This window comes from Rhincodon typus, chromosome 28, assembly GCF_021869965.1.
Source record: "Rhincodon typus isolate 14 chromosome 28, sRhiTyp1.1, whole genome shotgun sequence".
Taxonomy (NCBI): Eukaryota; Metazoa; Chordata; class Chondrichthyes; order Orectolobiformes; family Rhincodontidae; genus Rhincodon; species Rhincodon typus.
In genome coordinates, this window is record NC_063359.1 from 1,444,046 (window position 1) to 1,460,031 (window position 15,986).

Genomic DNA, 15,986 nt, shown 5'->3' on the forward strand with positions numbered 1-15,986 from the left:
GCCTTCCAGCTCCTATGATGCTGCTTGGCCTGCTGTGTTCATCCGGCTCTATACCTTGTTATCTCTAATGTTCCAACTCAAATTTGTTTGCAAATAAAGCAGAAACTGTCAACAATCTCAATAAAGTCAATGTACGTTGAATAGACAACAGGAGAGGAGTTTCAGCCAATAGTATATACAGGAGCTGCCCAGCCTGGGTTGTGTTCACTTCATTGACAATCATCAACTTGTACTTACACAGCACATTTCATGTAAAACAAAGCTCTTCACATGGGCTTCCAAAATAATTAAAACAATAACAATGAGTGTAATCAGGGATACGGAGGAGAGCAGTTTTATATGAGCACAAATATCTGAGGATTATAGGTCCAAAGAAGATTGAGGCCTTGGAGATAATTAAACATATGGATGTGTGTAAGAATGTTAAAATGAGAATATTGCAAGAACTCAAGCAATGTAGAACAGCAAGCATGGTGTAATGGTAGAAATAGGGCTCTGAGCAAATTAGGATGACAGCTGGGGAGAATGGGGGCCAGAATTTATTTGGAAATAGTAATGCCTTCATTAATTTTGCAGAACAGACAACAATGTCATTATCTATGCCTGTTAGTATGTGTACATGTATAAATGTATAGAGATATATATTAAAAAATAGTACAGAAATGCTGAGTGTAGTTGGCAGGTCTGGCAGCATCTATGAATAGAAAAAGTCAATCTTTCAGGTTGATGACCTTTCACTGGTTCTGATGTGGACACTGAAATGTTAACTTGATTTCTCTTTCTAATTTTATATAAAATATCAGATCGATTCTCCACCATCAATTACTTTGGCAGGTATTTGTTGTAGCACCATGTTCTGTGGACAACTACAAAACAGAAAAACCCCAGCGTCTGGAACACTAACAATTTGATTGGGGGCCATTAATTGTTTTAAGGAAGGCATTTGGTTTTATTCACTTGCCCATGATCCTCAATGAGAAGTGTGTGGACAGATAGGAGTTGAGTATTGGGTAAATATACAGTGAAATGCTCATTATGACTGGATGAACTGGACTCACATTCAAGAACCAGTGGATGTGGTGTATTTAGATTTTCAGACGACTTTTGATAAGGTCCCTTGAAAAAGATTAGTAGACAAAGTTAAAACAAATGAAATGGATTGGCATAAAAATACATAGGGATAGATCAAGAATTGGTTAATAGGAAAGAGAATGGGAATAAATGGATCTTCTTCTGAACAGCAGGCAGTGACTGGATCAGCACCATAAGGATCAGTGCTCAGGCCCCAGCTATTCACAATACATACAAAACATTCCTCACTCAAAAGGGTAATGAACCTACGTAATTCTCTACCACAGAAGGGTAATAGAGGCCAAGTCACTGAATAGGTTCAAGAAAGAGATATATTTTTACATTTTAAAGGCATCAAGGGACATAAGGAGCATGCAAGAATATAGCATTGAGGAAGTGAACCAGCCATGATCACATAGAATGGCAAAGCAGGCTCGAAGGGCTGAATGGCCCACACTTGGTCCTCATTTCCCTGCCGATGTCTGTCATATCCCACAGCTGAAGGATGACCTTCTGTTTATAGAACATGAGTAAGGGTCATAAATGTCAGAAGTGGGGGTAATAGTGAGAACGAAACCTGTTGGTGGTATGTCCAGTTCTCCACTAAATCTCTGAAAGTTGTGAAACTAAAGTTGTAAATCTGGTGATGCCATTCAGACAGACTAACTCACACATGAGTCCCTTCACTTTAATAAAGAAAAGCTGCACTTGCATGTGCATTAGTAGGAATCTCACAAATATATGGAAACCAAGAGTGACAAATACCTAGTCACGAAAATCATGTAAAAGAGTATATTGGTTAATAAAAATAAAGTGTTAAACAAAACGGAATTACTTTACATTGTAAAAATTAGCTTAGTATTGTTTATTCCCACGCATCCATCAGATTGTTGTTTCAGCAAACATCTCAACAAAGAAGTGACTCCAATAACGTAGATCAAGGCACTGGTGGACTGACTTTGTCCTTCTGTAGCGTCTCAGTCCAGCATTGTCCACCAGTTGACTCAAAGCCTTCAGAAACCATAACAGCAGCAGAACAGCCCAGAAATTACTTCAGTTGAGATGAGGCAACTCTTAGTCGCACCCTCTTAAAAAGGTGCCAGAAGAATATTGTGTGGTTGTTGGGATAAACCAATTCCCCACTCTCACTTTTCCACCTGAATTAGTGCTTCAGTGTATTAATGAACCTTCAACTAAACCCAGCTATTAATTTTAGCCTGTAAGCAGTATTGAATTTGCCTATTTCTGAATCAGAGCATGTGGTCAACAACTCACTGGCCTCCAGCAACTGACACTGCACTAAGTAAAGAGTTATCTATTAGGTAGGATGTCCATACATAAAGTTGGTGTATTTATATATACACAGCTCCCTAAACAATGCAAGCATTCTAGGGCACTTCACAGAAAACTTTCTTGAACCACATGAAGAGATAACAGAGCAGGTGACCAGAAGCTTGGTTAAAAAGGTCAGTTGAGGATAGTTAGATGTAGAGAGTGGAGAGGTGCAGCAAGGGAACTCCACAGATTAGGCCCCAGGCAGCTAAAGACATGTGGAGTGATAAAAACCAGGCACGATTTCGAGGCCAGAAGTAAAACAGTACCGATATCTGAGAAGGCTGGAGGAGATTCCTGAGGTAAGCAGTGGTGAAATCACAGAGGGATTTGAAAACAAGGATGAGAATTTCAAAATCAAGGTGTTGCTTCACTGGTAGCCAGGGCAGATCAGTGAGCACTCAGGAGATTGGGAATTGGACTCAGGTAAAACAAGGGTAGCGGGTTTGAAACTGATAAAAAGGAGCTGGAGATCTGAAATAAAGACAGAAAATGCTGGACATATTTAGCAGGTGTGGCAACATCTTTCAAGAGAGAAGAAAGAATTAACATTTTGAGTCCAATGTCATTCGGTGAAAATCAACAGTTTGCACCAAATTCTACTGCAGTGAAGATAAAATAAACAACAGTTTCAGGGACAGAATGAGCATGGATTTTATTAAATTTGAAGAAAACCTTGAGTGGAGTGGAAATGCATCCAAACTTCAGTGCACTTTGATCCTTAGCCTGTCATTTCCCTGGAAATCCATTCAGAAACATCACATAATCATTTCCTCATCAGTGATGGTGTTTCAAAGTGCTGTAGCTGCTGGGAACATTGGCAATGACAAGGTGACCAGGCTCCAAAACTCGCTCTTTCGGATCCTCACTTGGCACATGTAAGAGTTTGTCCACTCACCGTGGGCACATGGCATGGCGCCCACCATCCACTGGCAGCGTGACTCCAGTGATGAAAGAAGCTGCATCAGAGGCCAGGAAGGCAATGGCTTGGGCTACTTCATCTACCTGTCCAGGACGCCCCAAGGCATGGGTCACCTTGCATTTATTCAGGAACTGCAAGGAAAGAAGAGACAAGGTCAGAGGTAGCACACAACCAGACTAACCATCCCCATCTCTCGCTCATCCCCCTGAATCAGCAATCCCCTTCTCTGTGCATTGTAGTTATCTCCCCTTGCTTCCCCCTCTCCCTAAATACTGCAACCAATTGGCTACGCAGGCCATTTCAGCTCCAGGACATCTCCGCAGGAGTTCCTCAAGGTAATGTCCTAGACCCAACTATCTTCAGCAACCTACTATGCACATTAAGTCAGAATTGGGGATGTTTGCTGATGACTGTACAATGTTCAGCCCCATTTGTGACTCCTCAGATACTAAAGTAGTCCGTGTCCAAATTCAACAAGGCTTGCACAATAGCCAGGCTTTGGCTTACAAGTGGCAAGTAACATTTATGACACACAAATGCCAGGCAGTCTGCCATCTCCAACAAAAGAGAATCTAACATCACCCCTTGATGTTCACTAACATCAGTGAATCCCCCACTATTAACATCCTAGAGGTTGCCATTTTACAGAAACTGATGCGGGTGCAGTTACAATGTTTAAAAGACATTTAGATAAGTACATGAATACAAAGTGTTTGGAGGGAGGGATATGGGCTAAGCGCAAACAGGTGGGACTAGTTCAGTTTGGGATTATGGTCAGCATGGACTGGTTGCATGGAAGGGTCTGTTTCCGTGCTGTATGACTATGAACTAAACTAGCCACATCTATACTGTGGCTACAAAAGCAGATCAGCGGATTGGAATACGACAGTAAGTAACTCACCTCCTGACTCCCAAAAGTCTATCCACCATCAACAAGGCATAAGTCAGGAGTGTGATGGAATACTCCCCACTTGCCTGGATGGGTGCAGCTCCAACAACACTCAAGAAACTTGACACCAACCAGGACAAAGCAGCCCGCTTGAGTGGCACCACATCTGCAAACATCGAGTTACTCCACCACCAACACTCAGTAGCAGATACGCTACAAGATACAGTGCAGAAATTCACCAAGGCATTTACACAGCATTGTCCAACCCCATACCATCTAGAAGGACAAGGGCAGCGGAAAAACGGGAAAACCCTCCCTGCAAGTTCCCCTGCAGTCACTCACTATCTGGACTTGGAAATATAATCGCCATTCCTTCACTGTCATTGGGTCAAAATCCTAGAATTCCCTCCCTGACAGCATTGTGGATCAACCCACAGCAGGTGGTCTGCAACAGTTCAAGAAGGCAGCTCACCACCACCTTCTCAAGGGCCACTAGGGATGGGCAAGAAATGCTGGCCAACGACACACACATCTCACAAAGTAATTTTCCAAAATTAGAAGACCTGGATTATGTATCACAGACAAATAAGAGAAATTCACCCAGCAATGCTTCCAGTGCATTCTCCGGATTCAGCAGGAGAACCATTAAACAAAGAGTAGCTTGCAGACAGTGAAATTTGAATTTACTTTTTAAAATCCAGAATAAAGAATTCAGAAGCCCAAATAAGCAGATACCTGGCAGCAGAATATCAATACAGAAAAATGTTAGGTAATGCATTTTTGTAGAAGAAACATGGAGAGACAATAAGGGCTCAATGATATAATTCTGAGGGTAGTGCAGGAGCAGAGAGACCTCGGGGTTCACATACATAATTCTCTGAAGGTGGCCAGGGAAGTTGTCGCAGTTGTTAAAGCGGCTTATAAATAAATAGAAGCACAAAGTACAAATGCAAGGAGGTGATTCTACACCTCTAAAAAAATCATTGGTCAGACCACATAGGAGTATTGTGTTCAGTTCTGGGCACCTTATTTGAGAAAGGACGTTAAAACCCTGGAGAGAGCACAATACGTACTAGAACGATTCCTGAAATGAGGGATTTTAGTTACAGAGAAAGATTGGAGAAATCAGGCTTATTCTCTTGGGAGCGGAGAAGATTAAGAGGTGACCTTATGAGGTGTTCAATATTATGAACAATTTTGACAGGATAAAGAAGGATATTCCATTTCCATCCGTTGGTATGTCAGTGACGAGGGGGGTCACAATTTCAAAACTGTCAGCAGGAGAGCTAGGAGTGAGATGAGGAGAAACTCTCTACTCAGAGTTATTAGGATCTGAAATACATTGCCTGGGAGAGAGTTAGGGACAGATTCAATAGGACGTTTCAAGAGAGAACTGGATCTATATTTGAAAGGGATGAATTTAGAGGGCTACAGACATGGGGCTGGAGAATAGGACTAGCTGGATAACTCTTTCAGGAGTCAGTACAGACTGGATGGGCCAATGGCTGCCTTCTGTACTGTAAAACTTGATGATTCTGTAATAAAAAATTATGACGAACATGTAACCAGTGTTAATTGTTGTAAAAACTGATCTCGTTCACTAATGTGTCCTGTGGGGAAGGGAACTGCCATCCTTACCTGGTCAGTTCTACACGTGACTTCAGATCCACAGCAATACGGTTGACTCTTAACTGTCCTCTGGGGATAGGCAATAAATGCTGACCCAGCCAATGATACCCACATCTCAAACAAATAATAAAAAGCCGCTTTGAGTCCAAACACCTTAATGCTGAGGCAGAACAGTGGCAGAGAAAGAATCAAATCCTTCTCTCCAGGTCCCACTGCCTCCTGGGACATCCTGCCCCAAGGTCTGCCCAAAGGTCAGAGGATTAAAAACGTGGTCAGCCCTGTCAATCTCATGAAGACACATGTCAAAACCCATGACCCTGCGTAGACATTGTCCCCAAAACAAGGTGTAGCCAACAAAGACAACTTGTGTCCTGCCATCTAATGTGTTGGCAGACACCATGCCGAGTTGAACCAGCCAGTGTCAGCACCATGACTAAAGCAACAGGCCTGTGGTTAGATAACCTTCAGTGACCAGTTTACCTTTGACCCTTTACTTTTAATAAACCTCAAATCAAGGCAAACACATTACACTGGAAACTTGACACTGTTCAGGGCACCATACAAAGTAGCTCCTGTAAGTGGACTCCATTTCCAGCTCCCTTCACCTCCAGCTCACCATGACAGCAGTGTGTACAGTGGAGGTGGCACGGTGGCTCAGTGGTTAACACTGCTGCCTCACAGCGCCAAGGACCTGGGTTCTATCCCCATCTTGGGTGACTGTCTGTGTGGACTTTGCACATTCTCCCCGTGTCTGCGTGGGTTTCCTTTGGGTGCTCCAGTTTCTTCACACAGTCCAAGGATGTGAGGTTAGGTGGATTAGCCATGGGAATTGCAGAGTTACAGAGATAAGGTGGGGAGGCGTGGGACTGGGTGGGACGATCTTCGGAGGGTTGGTGTGGACTTGGTGGGCTGAATAGCGTTTGCACACTGTAGAGATTCTACAAAAAATAGTCAGCTCAACAGCAACAATACAGAAATTAAATTAAATGAATGCCAAATCAAAGAAAGTTTTGCAGAGGGGGTGGACAGTGGAGAGTTGGAAGGGCTTATAAAGGAAGGTCCAGAGCATACAGTAGTCAAAGGTGTGGGCTAAAGAAGGGGACAATGTACAAAACAAACCAGAACTTCATTTTTATTGTTATTCTCTTATGGGATGTAGGCATCACTGGCAAGGCCAGCATTTGCTGCCCATCGCTATTTGCCCTTGAAATGAGTGGCTTGCTTCGCTATTTCACAGGGCAGTCAGGGGTGATGTTGGCAGATTTTTAAAAAGGAGACGACAGCAAACAAAGGAGGTGAATCATTTACAATAGCCACGAGCACATTGGATGGTGAAATAACTGCACAGAGGCCAGTATCCCATCACCAAATCGCCCTTTATTTACATACGCACAGTACTCTGACTGTGGCCAGCCAGCTCCAAGTCAGTCCTTGAAGTGAGGAGATTCTAAATCTCCTGTTTATATCTGTCACCCAGGGCTACCTGATTGGCCCAGGTTAACAACTCCAATCGAGGATCTCATAGTCAATAAGATCCACCTGGTTCTAATCATTACAGACAGTTAACAGTTCAGTGAAATTGAGTCAAGGACTCAGGAGGTGAGATTCACAGACAACTGGAGGTCAGGGAAGATAACAGGGATGATTGGAAAGGAACCTGTGAAAGGTGAGAGCTCGGGGATGGGAGTAATAGAGGACAGTTGACCCAATGGATTAAGAGAAGCGAGAGAAATAGCAGAGACAGCTGACCAGGTGGCTCTCAATCTTAGTGACACAGGAACTCCTTTGAGTTGCCTGTACTGACTATTGGAGGGGAGGGTGTAAGGGTCAAGTTCATGAAAGTGGTTTGCCGTGAAGAATATAAACTGGGAGGGGGGATAATCTCTGCATTCCTGGAGTAGTAGTAGCAGATGAGAGTAGGTCACCAGTTTCACACAATAAATATTGAAGTCAGAACCTCAAGAACTTGAGGAAACAAGAGAAGAGGTCAGTACAGTAAGGATAACAAAGCTGCACATGCCAAGGGGACCCTTCAAGTTGATACCTAGTCCCATGCCGTACCTCTTCCCATTCCTGTAGCTGAAGGTTAGGTTCTTGACCCAACTCTCACTCCCTCATTTAACAATGAGGCATAGAATAGGGTTATCCCAATCCCTCACTCCCTGAGGGGTAACCCTAAACTGGAACTGATTGGGTGGCTCGACTACAGAAGGAGAAACAACTACAGCTGTGTGACAGTGAGCAGTCACTGAGTCAGCTGACAGTCCAGTGACACCGGTCGGTAACGTACCTCAGCATATTCGCTCTCACTCAGGCCAGCTCGCTTATGGATGTCCGTCACAATCACTCCAGGGCTAGAAGGAGACAGGAGAATGAGAGAAGATTCCACAATAGAAAGAGAAGAAGCCACATGCAATGAGGCAAGACACTGAGGCTCAGACCAGGGAGCTTGCTGCTGATCTGTCACTGTGCTGAGCCAATCACTCTCACCAACGGGAGAAGTGAAGTGGTGGTAAATTGGCCTCAGTACTCAGAACTTAAGATCCATGCATGTTGTGATCAGAGACAGAGAACTAGAGTTCTGAAGAAGAATCATACTGAACTTGAAATGTTAACTCTGTTTCTCTCCCTACTGATACTGCCAGACCTGCTGCGTTTCTCCAACAGTCTGTGTTTTTCTGACTGGAGGTCTATGACCAGCGGTATTCTGCAAGGATCTGTGCTGGGACCTCTTACTTGTAATTTATAGAAATGATTTAGATGAAAATGTAGGTGCTCTGATCAGTAAGTTTACAGGCAACATGAAAATTGGCAGATTGTGGATAGTGAGGAAGGTTGTCAAAGGATATAGATGAGTTGGAAATATGGGCAGTGAAACTGCAGACAGAGTTTAATCCAGATAAGCATGAGGTGATGTATTTTGGGAGGTCAAACACAAGAGCAAAGTAAAAAATTAATGACAAGACTCTGAGGAGTATTGATATATAGAAGGATCTTAGAGTGCAGGTCCATAGCTCCTTGAAAGTGCAACACAAGTGGATAAGGTGGTAAAGAAGGCATACAGCATTCTTACCTTCATCAGTCGGGGCACTGAGTATAAAAGCCAGCAAGTCATGTTGTAGGTGTATAATAGTTTAGTTAGGCCACATTTGGAGTATTATGTGCAGTTCTGGTCAAGGATGTGAAGGCTTTGCAGAGGGTGCAAAAGATGTTTACCAGGAGTTGCCTGGATTGGAGTGTGTTAGCTATAAAGAGAGAGATTGGACAAAACTGAATTGTTTTCATTGGAGTGTTGGAAGCTGAGAGGTGACCTAATAGAAGTAGATAAAATTATGACAGGCATGGATAGGGTGATAGTTGGAATCTTATTCCCAGGGTGGACATATGAAATATTAGAGGGCATGGTTTTAAGGTGAGAGGATGAAAAGGAATGTGACGAGAAAAGATTTTTTTTTTTTTTTAAACATAGAGGCTGGTCGGTGCCTGGAAGGTGAGGTGTTAGAAGCAGAGATGACAGCAATATTAAGAGGTATCTAACGTGAACAGGCAGAGAATAGAGGGATACAGAGCACACGCGGGCTGATGGGATTGGTTTAGCATGTCATGATGGTCGGCATAGACATAGTGGGCCGAAGGGCCTGTTCCTGTGCTGTACTGTTCTATGTTTGTTTATTACAGCAAAGAACTAGGCTCAGGTATGATGTTCTCTGAGCATGGGAGAGAGAAAGTGTGCACAAGACAATGTAAAGGTGGGTATTAGGAGAGATCACACGAGAGCAAAAGCGTGAAAGTGTGCTGGAAGCATGGGAGGGTGGGGAAGAGGAATGGAAAGGAGGGTGCTTAAAAGGCTACACAGGATGGAGGGAGGAGAAGGTTGCATGTGGGGAGGTGTGAGCAGAAAGAGGTGGGGCAGGGGCAAGTTATTCACTAGGGAAGGGAAACGGGGGTGTGGGGGTGTGTGGGACTACTATGCCAGAAGGATGAAGGTGGCAGGAAAGGGTAAAGCAGCAAGGGAATGAGAGGAAGCAGAGGACATGCACAGGGATGTGGAGGGCAAGGTGGAGATAACGGAGGGGACCAGGAGAGGGATTGGAGGGGACCAGGAGAGGGATTGGAGGGGACCAGGAGAGGGATTGGAGGGGAACAGAGACAAAAAAATATTGATGCAACATAAAGAATGATTCATGATCCAGAACAGAACAGAAATGAGAAGAGAATAGCAATGACTCACCACACAGCATTCACTCGAACTTTCTTGGGGGCCAGATCTAGAGGGAGAGAAGCAGAGTATTACACTGGAGCCCTTTCCTCCTTCCACTGGCACTGTCACTCTCTGACTATCTCCAGTCCATTGGAGGCTTCAACAATGAAAGTGCAGAATACAAGGTTGGTCCAGCGGTGCTGGAACAGAACCAGGCAGGAAAAGCCCCTCTTTATCATTACGGATGCAATCAGAATGAGCTGACAGAATTTCAGCCTCGGAGCTGAAACTCTCACATTTCCTCAGAAAGCTGTGTGAATTCCAGTCTCTCTCAAAGAAATGGCAAACGTACAGCAGAGAGAGACTCAAACTAAGGGTTAAATAAAAACCAGAGCCAAGAGTAATATCAGTGAGACTAATTTCAGATGAAAGTCTGACATATAGAGAGACAAACAGAAATTTGTCTCAAAGTTGGGCAGTGTAGAGAGAGCTTTACCCTGTGTCTAACTCCATGTCCTCGGTATGTTTGATGGGGACAGTGTTAAGGTAGCTTTGCTTTCAGTTTAAAATAGTAGAGGGAATTCTACCTCCATGCTGTACTGTCCTTGGAGTGTTTGATGAAACCGTGTCAAGGGAGCTTCACTTGTATCTAACCCATGCTGCCCCTGTGTTGGGAGTGTTTGGTAGAGATAGTGTTGAGGGAACTTTACTTTCAGTTTATAAAAGTAGAATGACCTTTTACATCAGTTTTAAGAGAGTACACGCAGCTTTACTTTGTGCTTAATGCCATGCTGTCCCTGTCCTGAATTGTTTGATGGAGACAGTGCACATGGAGCCATACTTTAAGTTTAAAAGAGTAGAGAGAATTTTATACCATAAGATGTTGGAGCAGGAATTAGGCCATTGAGTCTCCGCTGCCATTCAATCATGGTTGATAAGTTTCTCAACCCCATTCTCCTGCCTTCTCCCCGTAACAATCAAGAACCTGTCTCTGTCGTAAACATACTCAATGACCTGGCCTCCACAGCGTTCTGTGGCAATAAATTCCAAAGATTCACCACTCTCTGGCTAAAGAAGTTTCTCCTCATCTCCGTTCTAAAGGGTCTTCCCTTTACTCTAAGGCTCTGCCCTTAGGTTTACGTTAGCGAATTTCCAGTCCTCTGGTACCCTCCCTGACTCTAGCAATTCCTGAAAGATCACCACTAACGCCTCCACTATCTCTTAAGCCATCTCCTTCAGAACTCTGGGATGCAGTCCATCTGGTCTGGGTGATTTATACACCTTCAGACCTTATAGTTTTACTAGCACCTTTTCCTTGGTGATGGTCACCATACTCACCTCTGCCCCTGACTCTCTTGAATTTTTGGGATATTACTTGTGTCTTCCACCGTGAAGACTGAAGCGAAGTATTGTTCAGTTCCTCCACCATTTCTTTGTTCCCCTATAATACTACTTTAGCGTCATTTTCCAGTGGCCCTCTTTTACCCTTTATATATCTAAAGAAACTCTTGCAATCTTCTTTTATGTTACTGACTAGCTTACCCTCATTGTTAATCTTCTCCCTCCCTATTTCTTTCTTAGTGAATTTTTGCTGTGTCTCCCAAATCACTCCTAGAAACTCCTTCTATCGCTGTTCCACTGACTCTCCTGCTAGGTTCCTCTCCCAGTCAATGCTGGCTTGCTCCTTCCTCATACCTCTCGAGTTGCCTCTATTCAACTGTAATACTGTTACATCTGATTCCAGCTTCTCCCTCTCAAATTGCAGAGCAAATTCTATCATATTATGGTCACTGCCTCCTAAGAGTTCCTTCACCTTAAGCTCCCTTATCAAGTCTACCTCATTGCGCAAAACTAAATCCAGAGTTGCCTTTTCCCTGGTGGGCTCCACCACAAGCTGCTCCAAAAAGCCATTTGTTGACAGTCCACGAATTCCTTTTCTTGCAATCCACTACCAACATGACTTTCCCAGTCCACCTGTACATTAAAATCCCTTATGATCACTGTAACCTTGCCTTTCTTACACACCTTTTCTATCTCCGGGTGTATGTTGTGCCCCACAGCCTGACTACTGTTTGGAGGTCTGTACGTAAGTCCCACCATGGTTTTTTTACCTTTGCGGTTCCTCAATTCTACCCACACAGATTCTACATCATTTGACACTATGTCATTTCTTGCTAGTGATTTAATTTTGTTTTTTACTAATAAGGCAGCCACACCCCCTCTGCCCACCTGCCTGTTTTTTCGATAGGATGTATATTCTTGGATATTTAGCTCCCAGTCCTAATCCCCTTGCAGCCATGTCTCCGTGATGCCCACAAATCATACCTGCCAATATCAATCTGTGCCACAAACTCACTGACCTGATTTTGTACACCGTAAGCATTCAGATACATCTTGAGTCCTGTATTTACTGTCCTTCTTCTCATCCCTTTATCCCATGTGCTTGAAGTTAGATTCCTAACCCTTTCCAAAGGCACTGTCGTATTTACCCTGTATCTAATCCCCGTGCTCTACATGTCCCTGGATTGTTTGATGGGGACAGAATACAGGGAGGTTTCCTTTCAGTTTACAAGAGTGGACTAAGCTTTACTTTCAGTTTAAAAGAATACAGTGAGCTCCAATTTCAATCATCATTAAACAGAGCTCAAAATGTACTAACAGCTAATTTTCTAGCTTGAACAAAGTAATATGTCCCATGGGTTGCACACAACATTCTACAGGAAAATATGATATGAATGGACATAAGGTGGTTTTATGACAGACAAAATGTCAGTCAAAGACGTACTTTTCCAAGGAAAGGGTGAGGAGAAACAACAGAAATCTAAAAAGATTTTGGGAGGAAATTCCAAATTAAGGGGCCAGGCACCTGGTGGCATAAACACCGAAAACTGGGGAATCAAAATGGGAGACACCCAAGAGTGCAGAATGTGAGGAAGGCAAGTGATTCAGAGGACTAAGGTGCTTGAGCAGAATAGGGAGAAAGAGAGAAGTTTTTGTGTGTGCGTGTACGTGTGTGCGTGTGTGGGGAGGAGGGGGTGGTGTGTGGGACAGGACCACGGAAATGATCTGATGTAACACGATAGTAAGGAGAATTTTCCAATGAGATCACACTCACCAAGGGCCAAGCACCGTGTGAACTGGTCCAGGGCTGATTTCGACATGCAGTAGGCCACAACCCCAGGGAACTACAGAAAGTGAAGGTTAAAAATAGCTGTAAATACTGGATACAGGTCCAAGTCTCACAGGAATATCTTTGACTCCCCCCTGTACCGGGTCAAATGGTCACTCAGTCGCTCTCTGCTCCACTACCTCAACAATTAGATATTGGCCCTGTTCCTGCCCCATCCCCTCAGGTGAGGGAAAAAATCCTGGATGCCCCTTCCGAACAGCACTCTGGGTGTTTCCAAGGATTGCAGTGGTTTAAAAAGACAGCTTACCTCTAACTTCTCAAGTGCAACTAGGAATGGGCAATTAAACACTGGCCCAGCCAGTGACACCAACACAATGTGAATAAATTATATAAAATCAACAATCTGTGTACGGCAAGGTCCCACAGACAGCAATGTCATCATGAGCTGATACAATAGGAAAACCCAAAGGAGGTAAGAGGTAGTAAGAACAGAATTAAGTATAAACCAAATACTTGTAAGGAATATCAAACTAATATTAACTGTCTATACTGGACAGCTGATACAGTAAGAGATAAGGAGGTGGCAACAGTTTACATCTGTTTTCATCGAAAAGGAAGGAGACAACAAAACATTAAATCATAAGGATGAACTTGGTGAGTTTAATACAAATTTTGAAAAAGTTAAATTTAGTAAATGAAATTCAAAGGCAGACAGATGTTCAGGACTTGATAGCTCCCATAGAATCACAGAATTCCCAGAGTGTGGAAGCAGGCCATTCAGCCCATCGAGTCCACACCGACCCTCTGAACAGCATCCCACCCAGACTCACCATCCTGCTCTATCCCTGTAACCCTGTATTTCCCATGGCTAATCCGTCTAGCCTGTACATCCCTGGACACCATAGGCAATTTACCATGAGCAATTCACCTAACCTGCACATCTTTGGTCTGTGGGAGGAAACCGGAGCACCCGGAGGAAACCCATGCAAACACAGGGAGAATGTGCAAACTTCACTCAGATAGATGCCCAAGAGTGAAATTGAACCTGGGTCCCTGGCGCTGTGAGGAAGCACTACTAACTACTGAGCCACTGTGACACCCCATCCTGGTGAAATTAATGGAAAAAGATGCAGGAACTGCACGCACATCAGTGAAAACTTTTCACAAATCTTATTTTAGAATATTTTATATGTCACCAGGAGGTCAGACAAGACTCTTTGGTTTAGCTGTGAATGCTGGTACGCAGATCTCTGACAGTGCAGCACTCCCTCAGCCTGGACAATGCTCAGGTCCCAAACGTGAGAGGGGAATCCACAACCCACCCTCTCTCAGTATCACTGTTTCAAATGCATGACAGGACAATGGGGAATGTTACAATCCCGGCCATCTACCACTGGAATCAATAAACTGTTCCAATCAGTGAGTTCTGTTTTTTCGCACTTACTGATCGCTGGCCATTGACACTGGACACATTGACAATGGAGCCATGGCTCTGGATGAGATGGGGCACAGCCAGGCGAGTGAGATTGTAGACAGACCTATTGGACAGAACACAAACATCTAACACTGACAATAAATAACTGCCTGAAACCTCATTGTTTCCACACATGGGGGGAGTCCAAAACCAGAGGGCATAGGTTACGGTGAGAGGAGAAAAATTTAAAAAGGATCTAAAGGGCAACTTTTTCACACAGGGGATGGTGCATGTGTGGAACGAGCTGCCAGAGGAGGTGGTGGAGGCTGGTACAATTACAACATTTAATCGGCATCTGGATGGGTACATGAATAGGAAGGGTTTAGAGGGATACAGGCCAAATGCTGCAAATGGGACTGGGTCAGATTGGGATGTCTGGTCAGCGTGGTCGAGTTGGACCAAATGGTCCGTTTCCATGCTGTATGACTCTATGACATCCTGTAAAGACCTTTAACTAATTGATAAGAAAAGGATTTTGGGGCCAGAATTGTATCAAAGCAGTACTATGTGGATAAATCCCAATTATGAGGAGATAACTCACAGCAATACAAAATTAGCTAGTAATTTTCAGTAATTTTATGAACTGCTTTAGATATACAAAAGAAATAGCAGTTAAGGGAATTTCGTACTTTCATTACAACAGTCTGAGACAATGGAGGGGGGTTGTAGAACATTTCAGAGAAACTTATCTTAATAATGTTGGACTTGTTTCATTCATCATCCTCAACAAACATGCCCAGCACAGGGTTATATACAGAGTGATGCGCCCTCTACTCTTTCAAACTGAAAGTAAAGCTCCATCTACTCATTCAAACTGAAAGTAAACTTTCTACCACGCTGTCATCTCAATCACTCCAAACAAAGGGAAAGCATCAGGTTACAGTGTATAACTGTCCCAACTTTTACTTTTAAACTGAAGTAAAGCTCTCTCTACTCTTTTAAACAGAAAGTAAAGCTCGCTCTACAATGTCTCTGTCAAACACTCCCAGAACAGGTAAAGCATAGCGTTAGATACACAGTCAAGCCTACTCTACACTGTCCCCCTCAAAAACCCCCAGGACAAGTACACCGTGGGGCTAGATACAGAGTCGACCTTTGTCTACTCTTAAACTTTGAGCTTCCTCTACACTGTCCCTTGAAACACTCCTAGGACAGGTACTGCACAAAGTTAGATGCAGAGTAATGCTCCCTCTACTCTTTCATACTGAATGTAAAGCCTCTCTACACTGTCTCCAACAAACACTCCCAGAAAAAGAGGGGGAAAGGAGGGGAAGAGAAGGGGCAGGGTGGGAAGAGGAGGAGAAGAAAGATGGGGAAGGGAGGGAGGAGGATAGAAGG

General features: G+C 43.7%; 1 protein-coding gene across 1 annotated transcript in view; it reads right to left on the minus strand.

The window, feature by feature from the left end:
• The window catches only part of LOC109937976 (UDP-N-acetylglucosamine pyrophosphorylase 1, like 1), a 318,016-nt gene that overhangs the window by 101,968 nt on the left and 200,062 nt on the right, over positions 1-15,986 (minus strand). The gene's annotated exons all lie outside the window — the stretch shown is intronic.